The 15,037-nt window shown below is 34.9% G+C and overlaps 1 protein-coding gene across 1 annotated transcript in view; it reads right to left on the bottom strand.

Annotated features, from left to right (window-relative positions):
- Positions 1–14,487, bottom strand: part of LOC109057228 (contactin-4) — an 89,065-nt gene extending 74,578 nt beyond the window's left edge. Inside the window, exon 1 of the mRNA XM_042726381.1 lies at positions 14,192–14,487. The gene's annotated coding sequence lies outside the window, so the exon portion shown is untranslated. The remainder of the gene's footprint in view (positions 1–14,191) is intronic.
- Positions 14,488–15,037: the final 550 nt, after the last annotated feature.

Here is a 15,037-nt window from a genome sequence, read left to right as displayed (position 1 = left end):
GTCCAATAAAGGGAGGAGGCACTTCCAACTAGGCGCTCCAAATGATTTATGGACTGCAATCTTAGGTCCATGCTGGGAAATCAGGATCCCCTTGCCAAGAACATTGTGTTCTGGTTCAATACCAGCTGGGGACTGCATTACGGCCGCTATCTCTTAAGCAAAAAAAGATCAGATTGTGATTTATATACGTGAAGGTGCAGATGGCAGGATGGTAGATCCTCAGAATTACCTGTGTTTACAGGACATACTTTCTACTAACCAAGAGCATTGCTTAGATATGCCTGTTTCTATCCGAGGACAATTTTTGCGAGCTTTCAAAGCCTTTGTGTTGATCTTTTTTTTTTTCATTACACCTCAATGAAACCACAATGCATAAATCAGAGGAATGAAGGCTACTACAAAGGTCTTGAACCAGAAGTGCTGGCAGCAACAGAAAGAGAAAGAAAAGCCTTTTCTTTTCACAAAGCCAAGCCTGTCATGCTTTTGGGCCACATTATGAATCCATTCCGGTGCGGAGAAAGAGAAAAAGACTTCCCCAAACCGCTACAAACATAAACAAGCCGACTGCAGAGAAAACGAAGGCACGTTGTGGCCCTGAAGATAAAGTTAAATCAATCATGCCAATGCAAGTGTAATAGAAAAAGACAGTTTAAAGGTTCAGAATAATCACAGATGTCATGAGTTATTTTTCACTTCGGCGGAACATTGTGTTGCCTTGGAAAATAAAGAGTGGAGACGTTTTGACGATAGAACAAGCGGGTGCTGATGAATGGAGCACGCAGACTACAGCTCGAGATAGGCCAGAGAAAATGTCAAAGACCATATGAAATACGAGATGTAGTAGTACTTCTATAAAAAGTTGCAACATTTTTGTGTTCAAAATGTACCGAGAGATAATGCCATACAGTGAATATTTAAACTCATTGCTCACACAGAAATGAAAATTCTGTCACTCACCTTCATGTTTTTCCCAATCCATATGTTTTTCTTTCTTCTGTAGAACACAAAAGATTTCTTGAGTATTGTTTTTTTTTTTTCTCTCCATAAAATGAAAGTCAGTGGGGTCCAAAACAACACTGGACCCCAATGGCTTTCAGAGTATGGAGAAAAACAAACACAAGTATTTTTCAGAATATCTTTTTTGTGTCTGTGTGTTCCACAGATGAAAAAAAAATAATAATAGAGGTTTGAAGAAACCAATGAAAGAATTTCCATTTCCGAGTGAACTATGCCTTTAAATTAGAAAACATAACTTGTTATAGCACAAACACAATTAATTTCTATGTAATTTAATCTGAGTATATATATTTATTATTAATTACACTCTTATATCATTATATTTCTTCCAGTATTATAGCCTCATTCTCAAATTTCAGCACTAGGCTATTTGTTTAGTGCAGTGGTTTTCAAACCGGTCCTGCAAGCACCCCTAGCACCTCGCATTTTGTATGTCTCCCTATATCTAACAAACATTTCAGGTCTTGCAGTCTTTACTAATGAGCTGATTAGTTGAATCAGGTGTGATAGGTAAGAGAGACACAAAAAATGTGCAGTGCTGGGGGTGCTCGCAGGACCAGTTTGAAAACCACTGGTTTAGTGCATTGAGTCTTGCAAAATTACTATCCGTGGAAAGTTTTACCCACAGATCCAAAGAACCTCTTTGCATCTTGCCAGGCTCTAAGTATATTATAAACAACATAAGTTCTTGTCACTGAATGTAGTAAATTTATATTGTTAATAAAAGGTAAGGAGGTCAGAGGCGTAGGAGAGCAAAGGTCTTCTTCAATATCTGTCCAATGAGCAATTCTGCATTTATGTATCCAGCTAATCATACCTTTTGTCTGAGCAGCCCAGTAGTATAGCTGAAGGTCAGGAAGACCCAGTCCACCTTTTTCTTTAGTTCTAGTTAATGTTTTGAAGGATATTCTAGGTGTTGAATTCTTCCAAACAAATGAGCTTATTAATTTATTTAGAGACTTAAAGAAATCTTTATTAAGGTAGCAAGGTAATGATTGAAATAAAAAAAACTAAGTCGTGGAAGTATATTCATTTTGATCGTATTAATTCTTTCAAGAAGTGAGATAGGGAGCAGTTTCCAATACTCCAAATCTTCCTTAATCTTTTTAAGAAGCGGGGGGTAGTTTAAATGAAATAAATCTTTGAGCTTGGAAGATACCTTCACTCCAAGATATTTGAGACCAGTCTGTCCCCAAGTTAAGGGCGAAATACTCTTTAACTTATTGGAAATTGACGTGTTCAAGGAGAAAGCGTTAGATTTAGTTAAGTTAATTTTATAAACTGATATCTTCCTAAATTTACTTATTAGGTCTAACACTATTGGGACAGTATTTTCTGGGTATGATCAAATATAATAAAAAAAAAAAAAAAAAAAAAAAACATTTTCCAACTAAAATCAATATTTCATATATTAATTACATTTTTGTTACATAGCCATGTAAAAACAGTGTATAATTAGCCATTCATTTGTCACTAAATGTCCCCCTATAAAACTCATTTGATAACTCACAGCATTAGCAAAATGGAATTCAGCATCATATTTTTGGCCGTGATTGCAACGTTTCATGATTAGCACAATTCCTTTAGTGACTCTGGAGCTAAAACAACACAGACAGCATGTGCAAATAAATAATGCTATCAGCAATTCATTCTTAGTGAATTTTTCCTCTGTTTCCTTTTCAGCTGTCAAGTGAAATGGCACCATAAGACCATTGCTTACCGGCACTAATAGTCATGGATAATCAACACTCCTCCTCTCTCTCTCTCTCTCTCTCTCTCTCACACACACACACACACACACACACACACACACACACACCTTCGTCCTCTCTTACTGCGTTTCAGTGTGCAAATTCTCTGATTGAATGATTAGCACTAAGAGGGACAGGCTTCGCTTTATTGCAGATGTAAGCAGTCCATCAGATAATCAGCTCATTAGAAATCTATTTAGTGTGTACAGCTTTAATCATGACGGTGACTTTTTAAATATCCCCCTAAAATGCATTTCAGGACTTTTTCCTGAGCTATTGATTGAGATGTTATATGCTAACCCAATTTGAGTTGATCAGGCCATCTAATATTTTTTCACTCCTAAACAGGCAAGACACATTTTTGCATCCAGTCAACGTGATGTAACACATATCATGCAAAAGTCAATCTGATGAGTTCCTGTTGATATTTCATTATTACACCACAAGCAAAATTCAGGTTTGAGTACACAGAGTTGCATGCAATTCCTTTCTTGTGGGCTCTTTAATGGCTGTGGATATTGATCCATGAGCACCGTCCACTGCAATAAGTGCTAATTTGCTTCGTCTTTTAAAAAGCGCACGACAGAAGATGGATACAAAATCACCAAATCACTTAATAAACTCACCAATTCCGGTGTATTTTCTTGTTTGTCATATGGTAACATTAGACTGTAAACCACCAAGGGATTTGTGACATGATTTATTGTAAGTCCTGATTAGCTGGTTGCGTGTTAAATTACGTTGTAAAAAAAGATCAGCATACAGAATGATTCATTCGATTCAACCTGCGGCCAGCAGGGGGCCCTACAAACCTCTGTGGTCCCAAGATATTGTGGTGTTTGCCAAAAAAAAAAAAAAAGAATATGATTGAGAAAATTTTACTATTAATTTTACCATTAATTAGCCTACTATTATTTCTTATCCACTGTATATCATAACTTGTTCTTTGTTTTACTTTTCTTCTTCTTCTTCCTTTATGTTTTTTAGGTTTAAATCCAGGTTTGAATTAGAGTGCCAGATTTTGCTATTTACGTGCAAGTGGATTTTTCTTAAATAAATGTGCAAAACTGAGATGCATGTGATACACAACTACAGTAGCTACATGCACTACTCATACTCAATTTCTGCTATACATTACTCTATAATTAGACTATGAGGCGCAAAGAGACCTGCAAACCATTAGCAAAGGAGCTAACTATATATGAATTAAAAAAATATAAAACTGAATATGATTTAAAAAGAATAAGAATGCAGGGGAAAACAGAGAAGATAAGAATAAAACTTTGAGCTCTGGTTCATGGATAATGCCACTTCTTACAGACAGCAGCACTTTCCTAATCTTAAAGATTCACATTTTAGAGAATGCTTAACCTACTTCACGGGTGTCTCTAACACATTCTGTTTGTTCGAGCTCCATGTGCAATGTTTCATTAATTTGCAATTTTTGGTTTTTAGAAAAAAAAGGACTGTCACAGCTATATGATCAGAAATAATACGCTCACTGTTTGGGAACAGATGGAGTTTATAGCATTCCTTTCAGTCACATTATTTACACCTGAATGACTCAAGTATCAATGCACATTAATTGGGTTCACAGCTTATTTTGCCGAATGCAGGAGCTGTAATAGACCAAACAAAGACTAACAAAGGTTATTTAATGGAATCATTTTAACTCTTTCCCATCTATTGACAAGTTATCTCACAAGTTTTTATGGCTTTTCGTGTTTTCACTGTTATACACTCGGGGGCGCTATTACACATCTTCTAAACGAGTACAAAACCTCCCGAACAAAAACACACGTGAACAGGACGAAAAAACTAGCGATCTCTTATGTAAACAGATGCATATGATAAATAATGCGATCATCAGCAATAGACAGTATATAAATGAATACTGCATAATGTTACGATTAAAATGATGATCCAGGAAGTGGTATATGGCCGTGCAAGCTTTGGAGGTGTTGATGGGAGCGATTTACTGGATTTATGGTACTGAATATTATCCAGATGTAGTTTTTTATAAAAATTTGATTTTCTCACGTTTTTGCTCAAAATTATACATTTTTATGAAACCTACCTATATTCAAGTGTTAAAAATAAAGAATGCTTTAAGCTAGAATAAAATTTATTTTTTTGTTTAAAAGTAGAGGCTTTGATCTTTATTTTGGTGTATTGCATATTCAAATATTCATACAGCAAAATATACTGTAGGCCATGAAACTTTAGTGAAAATCATCAAAATCGATGGCAGTGGCTGGCAACTTTTTTCAAAAATGCTGGTGGGGAAAGAGTTCAATCATACATTGTGTGTGTTTCATACAGCAAAATATACTGTGCTCCCTCGCGCTCTCTCTCTCTCTTTTTATATATATTTATTTATTTATTTATTTATATCTATCTATCTTTTTTATCTATCTATCTTTTTTTTTTTCTATATTGCCGCTCAAAAGTTTGGGATCGTTAAGATTTGCAATGTTTTTGTATGTGTTGGGTATGTGTCATTATTCTACTATAGTTGCCGTCATCACAAGGTATTATTGTTATATCTATGCACGCTCTCTCTCATTGCTGTTTTCGTACTGCTGTTTTTGTGTTTTGTGTTCACCTTATGTTGTATGTTTTGCACTCTTAAAAAAAAAAAAAATATTTGTAATATTTTAAAGAAGCCTCATCTGCTCATCAAAGCTGCATTTATTTGATCCAAAATACAGAAATAAAAACAATAATATTGTGAAATATTATTCGAACCTCTAACCTTTTTTTTTTTTTACAAACTTTGTATAAAGATAATTCTCAACTATGTTATAACAGAATTATTTGTGTAAACTTACCATATAACTGGTTTTCTCATTATATACAATGTATCTATAAACTAAATCTAATTTGCATATTAATGTGTTTTTGGGGCAACATGTAATTAAAAAAGAAGTGTAATAGTGGAAGTAATAATTGACAAGATTTTCATTATAATATATAATATTTCATAGAATATTGAAATATAATTTATTTCCCTATTCATTTGTAATGTCTCCCAAAATGCGTAATAAACATGCATTTAGTCCCAGTGTCCTCATATGAGGACATGGATGAAATCAACGTCCTGTTTCGTAACAGAAAGTCATATTTTGAGTTGAAACCCCATAACATTTTCCCGAGATGTTGATTTATAACACACAATTTAAAAATTAGACAGATTTAAATGATAATTACAAAATATTATCATATTTCCATAAGAGTGTCACTAAATTAATTACAGACATTTTTGATGACCAAGGAGAGGGAGTGGTCATGGTGAAACATCCAATGATTTGGTATCTCTGAAAAGCCCTGAATGCGTTCTGTACAGGACATCCAGACTTAAAACTGTGGCATGTACAGACTCAGAGAAATTCACAAAAATATAACGTCCTCATATGAGGCCACAGGGTCTTAAGAGGCTAATTTAAAATAATGGGTTTCTATTTTAATATACTTTAAAATATAATTTATTTCTGTGATGCAAAGCTGAATTTTCAACATCATTACTCAGTGTTACACAATCCTTCAGAAATTATTCTAATATGCTGATTTATTATCAATGTTGAAAACAGTTGTGCTGCTTAATATTTTTTTGGAACCTGTGATAATTTTTTCAGGATTCTTAATCTTGAATAAAAGTTTAAAAAGAACAGCATTTATTTTAAAATAGATATATTTTGTAACAATACACACTGCTGTTCAAAAGTTTGGAGGTCAGTATTTTTTTTTCTTTATGTATTAAAAAATTTATTAATACTTGTTTTTAAAAATCAATACATTCAGCAATGATGTGTCAAATTGATTAAAAAATATATTGTAAATTCTTGTATTGTTAGAAAAAAAAAAAAATTTCGAATAAATGCTTTTCTTTTTTAACTTTTTATTAATGAAAAAAAAAAAATCCTGAAAAAGTATCACAGGTTCCAAAAAATTATGAATCAGCAAAACTGTTTCCAATATTGAAAATAAATCAGCATATTAGAATGATTTCTGACAGATGATGTGAAACTGAAGACTGGAGAAATGATGCTGAAAATTAAGCTTTGCATCACAGGAATCCATTGTGACCCAGGCTGTGAAAACCCAGCTAAAATAATTTTTTGGTAATTTACTTTTTTCTACATAAAATCATCCTTCATAAGCTAAATAACAATCAGCGAAAATGTAACATTGACATCTTTAATACTGACTTATAAGGCCATGTCACAAATTTAAATAATAGTGAATTTACTGGTATAAATCAAATGTTGATGCATGTTATCTCATGATCAGATTTTGAGACTTTATCGTGGATTTCAAAGAGAGGGTCACAATTATATTATAATTATAAACCGGTCAAATACACTAGGTTTTCCTCAGTCTACTAGTTGTACAGGCAACCCACTGGTTAATAGATTTTGAAAATATGTAGTTTTGCTAATCCCTAATGGCTACTTCATCAGTGAAGACAAGAAAAAAGTTCCAGTAAAGCGAATCATGACCAGGCTCGCATCAGTCTACTTTGCAGAATGGATTCGGTAATTCAACCCATGATGATGTTGGAATTTACCTCCACGGACATGGATTCTATCTCGACAAAATATGTCAAATAGAGGCTCATTGTCTTCATCACACACCACACTGATTGATTTGGACATTTGGAGCCGAGTGGTAACATGGGGAATCACTGAAATGAATGAAGCCTCCCTTTTGCAATGGTACATTAAGCTATTTGCGGCAAGAGATGAAAAAAGTTAATACGAGACTAGCAGTTTTCCAACCGTTTCCTGTGGGATTTTTCTCAATTACATCCCCGTCGCTCCGCAGTGGAGTGAAGCTCAGAAATTTCATTCGGAGTTAATGTGATGTTAATACTTGTGCTGAAGATGACTGCATTGCAAAAAGGTTGGACGAATTAACCTACACACAAAAATAGCAGGCAGGTCCACACATATCCATTCCAATCCCCTGAAACGTGGCTAAGCCCGATGAGTAGTTTTCACTGGCATGACATTTTGACTGGCACATGCTTGATTTTTGCACATTGGAGTGGGACATAGGGATTGTGCGGGGTGAATGCTTTAGATTAAAACTTGTCAGAACTATTAACACAAACAGAACAATAAAAATCAGTGCCATGCAGTTTGTGATAAGCACGCTCTGATGGGACAACATTATGAATGGCCTTTGTTTGTTATACATCTAAAACATACATAAAGTTTAAAAAGGGTCAGGCACCCTGTGAGAAAGACCAGCCACAAAGGACATTTGAGTAACGGTTTTTATGTTCCAGTAACTTCACTAGAAATGGTGCACTGAAACATTTATGAGTCCAATTGTTGCACTTGCATGTTTAATAAAGATGCAGAGTGATTCATACAGATTCAGTTATGGCAAACTATGCATGGCGGGAGTCAGCAATATTAGCCAACGGCCATTTCCAGACACACACACACACACACACACACACACACACACACACACACACACACACACACACACACACACACATACACACACACACACACACACACACACACACACACACACACACACACACACACACACACAATACAACTGTATCTGCTTCTGGATGGAGCCTTTCATGTTTATTCCTAACAAAATGCTCCTTAAAAGCAATAAAACAAACTAATTATATTCATTTCTGAAGTATATTTGTGTGCAACATGGCTTATTTCCATTTGAAAAGTTTAATAACAAAAACAACTTAACTTTGTTTCTACTCATAATGCACCAATAATGCAATGTAAATTAAACAGGAAACTTTATAATCCTCTTAACATACATTATTTGCACTACAAATAATTAAGAAAGACTTTCTTAAAAAAAGAAAAAAAATCCAAAGGCACTCTTCCGGTTGTCACTGCCGGCTACACATCCCAAAAACGAGCCAATAAACTCTTTAAAGGTTGAAATGAGGCTCGCAAGCCTCTGAATAGTTGTTAGAGCAAAATCATTAGACTAGAGGGAGAAATTTGCATGCAAATCTTAGAAACACTCGGTGGGTATATCCTTCAATTTGAACTTTTCTCATGGACCCCTGAAGCAACAGACGCCATTGTGTGTGAGGAGTTACAAGTTCTACTGACTTTAATGGCCATACAAAGCCAAAATGAAGGCAAATATGGTTATAAATTCCAAACCAAATCTGTTAGAAGACCTCAAAAGCATTTTAAAACAGTAAATCCACTCAAGCCTGCAGCTGTAAACTTAATTATGGTGCTATGGTTCTTTACCCATACTTCACTGGTGCCATGATAGTTTACTAGACCATTTCTGCTCCCAATAATTCCAATTAAATTGTTTTTTGGTGCTACTCTCCAAGATATCAGGGAAGATTTTGCAACCATTAAAAATGTGAACATGGAAATGCATTGTAAAACATGTCCTTTTGTAATACTATTGTTCAGGAAGAACAATGGCAAGCCTTTCACCAGTTCCCTTTCTTCCTCAGGACCATAAATCAAACCTTCCCTTTCAGAAAGGATGATAACACAGTAAATCTCAAAGGATGTACAGTTGAAAATAGACCACTGGCAGAGGACAATTCGAAAGCCTTCTTACAGGAAATTGTGTGGCATCTCAAAAAGTTGCTGTTCGGTTCAAAGCCTGGATTATTAATGGATAACGAATACTATTATTTGGATGAATAAAAATACGATGCAGGTTAATATTTATAAAGCTGCCAATAAGCTGTGTTTTTCAAATGTACTGTGGTATTAACCACTCGCAATATTTTTAGCACGGGAGGAAGAAGAGAATGATGAAAGTACTTTTCGGATGAAAACTGTACGGAACATGATAATTCCATTCCCTCTTGCTCTAAGCATTGACAGTGAGGGCTCTGATTTATTCATGAACCTTGCGCATGCTGCCAAGAAGCATTACATCGGAGCAAGTGACTGAAAGGGTTGGGGGTGGGGGGCGCCAAAAAAAGTTGCTGAGAAAAGCAAATTACAGTTTCAAAACAAATCAAACCAAGGTGTGGACACGGCATGTCTGGCACCCTCTCCATAACTCTACTGGAAAAACTATTTGTCTCAAATGAACCAATTAAAGCATCTCCCTCTTCAAAACTCACCTTGGGAAACACATTGGAGAGCGCCAATCTTTGTTCTAGCAGAAATAGGAACGTGTTTCTTTGAGGAGAGGGCTTCTTATTAGGCCATTTCATCGTCTTGTTGGGCTTGTTTACAAAGCAATCGTACCTTTCATTGTTTTTAGTGGTGTTATTTTGGCTTTTAGGACAGCAGAATCACATCTCCTGAAAAAAGACTAGCTAAATGTCTTCTCTAAGTACCTTCAAATGTCCTCCTTAAGCATATCATATCAGCGCCCACGGGAAATGCTTGCTAAATGTCAGATAACATGCATATCTGGGTCCACGTCTGGATCAGATACATAATTTTCTATTGAACCATGTAAGGCCTGACATATAAAATAAAAGTCAGGTTGTTGTTTTTTTTTGACATATTTGATACATCAGGCTTTCATGGTTCATAAAGAATTATTCAGGATAATATGGAGGTCAAATGTATTCAGAGTCCCAAATTAAGCAAAATATGCAATGTTGTGTATTTTCTGATATTCACATGAAGTAAAATGAAATTCTTAAAGCTTGTATCATAAAATCAATGAGATCTTTATGACAGTATAGAAGATGCTAACAGAAAATGCATATAGATATCGCTTGTCACTCTGTATCTCCCAATAATGTCTTAGTAAGATGATAATTAAATGCTTTATGTTGTATGATCTAGAATCTGTAGTTTTTAGTTCCTTGATTTAGCTCACATTTTACTTTAATATTCTATTTTTAACAAAATTTTTCTAAAATATAATGTTGCATTTGTTGCTATAAGTATTCATCTTGAAATACTAACGAATTCAAATTTTCTCTTATGTTTTATTTATAAAAATCAGTAAAGATTTCACTGTCCCATGTTGACCTGAAGGTGGACCTTTTTAAAATCATACTAAAAGGCCTTTTACTTAAACTAAACCTAAAGACCTAAACTATCAATCAGATGACAGAAGGCATGCAGTAGATTATGTACTACAGGTTTTTCAGCCATATTTTGATCAATTTGATTAAAGGCCTTAGAATTTATTACATATCAAATATGATAGATTGAGCTTTATAGGGTTAATAATGTACTGAAAACATCTGTCGCATTTGGCAGATTGTAAACAGTGTAAATGTAACACACTCACGGCTCCTTCCAACATTTGAGGATCCTGTTATATATTACAAGAATGTATTGTCATCAAAAGGAACAGGTGGACTGACACCCAACTGGAGGCACCTGCTTATGATATGTGAGTTGTGACATGAACAGAGAGCGGTTTGTTGGAGGTGCTCAACCACAGCGCTGTACCATCTATCACTAAGATCACTATCACCTTGCTGGAGATGAGGCCTGTAGACTTCAATCCCACAGCTGGAGTGGCTTGTAATCTACACTCATAACCAAGACGAGCAGACAATTCAAGAGCTAAAATCTTCAACTCCATGCTTTTGACCAAAGGAACTTCCCTGATTTTCAATCATTTATAATTGCAGTTCACACCAAGAATGACAGATGTAGTGATAATTATATTATGGTCCACAGGAATGGACTATAAGGTTCTGTTTATTAAAATTGTGTGCAGATGTTTTGTCTTCTACTTTAAATGCTCAAGCTCTTTAAAGTTGGTTCGCTCTAATTGGCTGTCAACGCTATTTATCATACATCAACGGGCAAAAAAAAATAAAAACTCTGAAAGTAATTCCAACAATATTGTTCTTCCATGTCATTATTGTTTAAATTGTGGTGCAGGGTTCATTATTGTGTTTTCTTTTTTGTTGTAGTAATTTTCCTTGATATAGCAAGCCTTTAGGGCTATTAAATTCAAAATATACCTATTCACTTCCCATAATTGTTTTCTGTTTCCACGTACGTCACACAAGCTAACCAATAGCCAAATAGGTAATAAGTATTTAATAGCCTAAGTATTTAAATGTTAAATATTATAAACTGAGCATAGCTAGAAAAAATTATATGGACCAAAGAAATCCCCATGACTTTACAAGTCTATTTTTCAACAATTGAAAATTACATTTACAATTCTCAGATTTTCCAATTTTTCCATCACATAAAAATAACTGAATGCACTAAATTAAAATAAAAAAGAAAGAATGAAACAATGTTATTGTAATACAAATAATGCATAGCCCTAAAGCTTTACAGGGGTTGATTTGGGTCAATGGGTCTCCTTCTCTAATAATTGTGTAGATTATTCAAACTTTTCTGCATTTCTAAATTTGTTCAGAACTTCATTCTAATGTCAGTGAATTTGGAGTATTCTAAATGAGCAACTGTCTGCCTAAGATGTGAAGCTAATTTGCATAAAACACGCCCAAACCATATCCATATAAGGGCTTTCTAAGCAATCTTACATCACAGAAAACAGATGCTCTCTAAGGATGCATTCTTGCCTGATAGCATACGCAGCAAGATCTACTAATAAAATGGCAAGTGTGCCATCCTCAAAATCAGCTTAACTTCTTTTATACAGACCTATAGATGATTGATGTTTGGATCTCAGTCAAATGATTGCTCATTTAGAATAAGCAACAAATTCATGTACGTATGCACATTTTGCAAATTAGGCCAACATTTTCAGTTCACTATTAGTATTAATACAAATCAAACAGTCAGCAGAAAGGAGCCAGTGCAGTGCATTCTCAGTTCAAAATCATAGCTTTGCTAAGTGCGTGTGTTGGTGTGGGGGAGGCTGATACGTTAAGAGTTATCTCTCTGGAAAGTTGCTTTATTAGCAGATGTTAGCAGAAGGTTATACACTCAACACCATCTGGAGACATGGCAAGAGAAGCTGCTGTACTTCAATAATCAACCATAAAGAATGACATCAGACATACAGAAAAAGCAAGTGCGCACACACGCTTGTCCTAATCATTATTTATTCAGCTTGTGGTATTTATACTCATGGGAATCTCAAGCATCCTCCCAGAAGCATTCAGAGCTAAAAAATTTAAGGGAGATTGGTAAGTACTCTAATGCAGGGAACGTTTTATAGCAATATAGAGGATTTGTAGAAATAGAAATAATATTAAATTCACACAAACTGTTTTGTGATAAGAAAGCATACCGTCACATCAGGCTTAATTTATTTTGTGATCATGTTAATGGATAATAGAACTGGTATCACCTGAATGAGCAGGTTATCTTGTTTAATTTGATGCAAAACATCTACACAACCTATTCACATAACTAGAATATAACAGCCTTGAACTTGAACTTGAAGCACTTTTCACTGTACATCAACTGGACACATAAAGATTTCACACAATGGAACAATGAATACGCTTCTGTTTGTACACGTGATCATTCACACACAAACTATCTGTTGTTAGCTTATGTTTACGTATTAATTTATACAGTTCAGTTCAACTATTTTAATTCAAACATTAGGTAATATCAAACTTGATTAGAAATATAGTGCAAATAAACACAAAGCTACAAATGTGATGGTCCCCCAAATTAAATTCCTCTATTGCATGATCTGGACTGCTTTATAGTCGTCTCAAATCTCCACTGATTATAAATTAGATTTTAACAGACTTTGAAAAAGTGGCAAAGTGTAACAGTCCATCTGATCACATGAAGAAGACCATGACATAAATTAAGCACTGGGGTTCAAAGAGGACGCGTTCCGTCTGCTCTAATTTTTTATTATTGAAACATGCGTCAGACAGACGTCTCTGCCCCATGCGTCGCGTCTCACGCTATTCCAGCATTAAGGTGATAGCTGTCAATTTTTTCCCCATATAATGAAAGTAAGCAGTGATTGAGAGAGCGTTCCACATTATAATTGATGTAATACTGATTTGGAACGTCGTGAAATCGAGGAAATGATAACAGAATTTTAATTTTGGTATGGGCTGTCTCTTTAAGAAGGCAGAACTATTAAAAAACTGTACAACTTTTAAAAACGCGTCGCAAGAAGGTTGTCAACGTCTCGCTACAAGAACGCGCCCGGTACGACGCATTTTCCAGGTCGGATACACGCACAGTACTGTCACATGTGGATTTTAGAACGCTACATCGAACAAATCTACACAGATACGAGTTTAAACTTATGAAAAACTCGGTCGTGACTGATTCATAATTCACAAGATTGAAGAATGAACGATATTTTAACGCTGTAGAGTAACGGATGGAACATAAGTGTCCTTCAGGTGAGTGATTCCAGAATAACTCAGAAAACGCAGCAAACGCGTGGCGCGTCGCTGTATTACCGCACTATACAGCATAACATCAGTGAATCAGGTATTTAGATGTAAGAAACATATGATTTATATCTGGATAAATACATTGCATTAATGAAATCGATCGCCTTACCTTTAAATGAAGCTCGGTTCCAGTAAATGCCGTGAATGGAGACAGTGGAGAGCGATGTGGTCTGCTGGCGACACAGTGAGGTCTGCTGTCCGAACTGTTGCCTGTCTCCTCTCAAAGCGCATGTAGGCTATTCTTAACTGAACGAAACCCCTCCCCTGCTTCACACCATATTTTCAACCAAATTGTATTGAGGAACCGATTAGTTTGTCCAAATCCATACCTAAATGAGCTACCTGTGTTGTCGAAATGATTTGCTAGTCTTTATCCTTATTCATCTGGCATACTGCACATTTATTTCATCTGTCAGGTCTGCGGTGTCAACATATCCCAAGAGGTCAGTGTTTTGCTCGAAATTTCTTTGTGAAAAGAGTTTTATTTTTCAGGCACAGCCAAAACAACAAAAGACAGGTTAGACTTAACCCTCTGGAATATATCTGTGTAAATAAACCAGTTATATATATATATATATATATATATATATATATATATATATATATATATATATATATATATATATGTATATATATATAAAATATTATTATTATTATTATTATTATTATTATTATTATTGTTAGTATTATTATTTTGGAGGTGTTTATGATTTAATAATTCCTTGTTTGACTTGTATGACCTATAAAAAAATATCCAAATATACTGTATTTAGACTGATTTGTTCATTGTCACTGTTAAATACGTATCAGTGAGTCATCTTAGTATTATCTAATATACTGTTAATATACAGCTGTAAGAGGCCTGTGTTTTCAAAGAAGTCTTTTAACTTAACTGCTGCTCAAATCCCACAAGGCCAGCTGCTGAAACTACCTTTTCTTGGTTTAATCCTTGAAA

The sequence above is a fragment of the Cyprinus carpio genome, chromosome B6, assembly GCF_018340385.1.
Source record: "Cyprinus carpio isolate SPL01 chromosome B6, ASM1834038v1, whole genome shotgun sequence".
NCBI classification, from domain to species: Eukaryota; Metazoa; Chordata; class Actinopteri; order Cypriniformes; family Cyprinidae; genus Cyprinus; species Cyprinus carpio.
Note: the sequence above shows the minus strand (reverse complement) of the source record. Positions and strands in the feature narration are given on the sequence as shown.